General features: G+C 34.6%; 1 non-coding gene across 1 annotated transcript; it reads left to right on the top strand.

Annotated features, from left to right (window-relative positions):
* Positions 1–1,229: 1,229 nt before the first annotated feature.
* On the top strand, positions 1,230–1,333 carry LOC139031960 (U6 spliceosomal RNA). Its single transcript, XR_011484508.1, has one exon. It is a non-coding gene; the product is annotated as a U6 spliceosomal RNA (small nuclear RNA).
* Positions 1,334–1,534: the final 201 nt, after the last annotated feature.

Here is a 1,534-nt window from a genome sequence, read left to right as displayed (position 1 = left end):
GACTTGAACACACATGAGAGACCTAAACACACAACACTCTACCTAAAAATAGCAGAATATACCTTCTTCCCAAGTGCACATGGAACATTCCCCAGGAGAGATCATACATTAGGCCACAAAACAAAGCTGCAATAATTTTTAAAAGACTAAGATCACACAAAGCATCTTTTCCACTTACAGTGGAATGAAACTAGAAACCAATAATAGAAAAACTGGAAACTTCACAAATATGTGGAAATTAAACAACATTCCCCTAAACAACTAATTGGTTAAAAAAGAAACCAAAAGATAAGTTAGAAAACGCTTTGAGACAAATGGAAATGGAAACAACATACTAAATTTTATGGGATGCAGCAAGAGCCATGCTGAGAGGAACTTGTTGGTGTCAATGCCGATATTAAAAAGGAGGAAGTATCTCAGGCAAATTAAACCCAGAACTAACAGAAGGAAGGAGATGCTAAAGATTAGAGTGGAGATGAACAAAATGGAGGATGGAAAAACAACAGAGAAAAATCAATGAAACCAAATGTTGGTTCTTCGAAACAATAAAATTTAGACACTTTTGAGTTGTTTAAGAAAAAAAGAGAAGATTTAAAAATTACTAAAATCAGAAATGAAAGGGGTCATTGCTATTGATTATACAAAAATAAAAAGCATTGTAAGAGAATACTATGAACACTTGTATGCCAACAAATGAGGAACCTAGATGAAATGGACAAATTCCTAGAATCATACAAACTACCAAAAGTAACTCAAGAAGAAGTAGAAAATCTGGATGTATCTATATCAAGGAATGAGACTGAATCAGTAATCAAAAACCTCCCAGGCAATTCCAGGACCAGCTGACTTCACAGGCAAATTCTACCAATCATTTAAAGAATTAACACCAGCCCTCAAACTCTTCCAAAAAATACAAGAGGAGAATACTTCCTAACTCTATATGTGACCAGCATTACCCTGATGCCAAAGCTAAATAAAGATATTACAAGAAAATAAAACTACAAACCCAAATCCCTTATAAATAAAGGTGTAAAATTCCTCACAAAACACTAGTAGACTGAATACAGCAACACAGTAAAAGAATTATACACCATGACCAAGTGAGATTTATTCTAGAATGAAGGCGGTTCATTAGAATGAACCTAACACTGGACCTGGAATGTTAGGTCCATGAATCAAGGTAAATTGGAAGTGGTCAAACAGGAGATGGCAAGAGTGAAGATCGACATTTTAGGAATCAGTGAACTAAAATGGACTGGAATGGATATAGAGAAGACTAGCGTGACCCTTGAGCAAGGATGACAGACAAATTTGTGAAATGTTCCATATTTTTATTCAGGTCGATGTATGGCAAAACCCACCACAATATTGTAAAGTAATTAGCCTCCAATTAAAATTAATTAATTATTCAAAAAAAAGAAAAAAGAAAGCCTTCCCTTAGTGATCAATGCAAATAAACAGAGGAAAACATTAGAATCGGAAAGACTAGAGATCTCTTCAAGAAAATTAGAGATACCAGGGGAAACTTTCATGC

Source organism: Odocoileus virginianus, chromosome 28 (assembly GCF_023699985.2).
Source record: "Odocoileus virginianus isolate 20LAN1187 ecotype Illinois chromosome 28, Ovbor_1.2, whole genome shotgun sequence".
In the NCBI taxonomy this organism is placed as follows: domain Eukaryota; kingdom Metazoa; phylum Chordata; class Mammalia; order Artiodactyla; family Cervidae; genus Odocoileus; species Odocoileus virginianus.
Note: the sequence above shows the minus strand (reverse complement) of the source record. Positions and strands in the feature narration are given on the sequence as shown.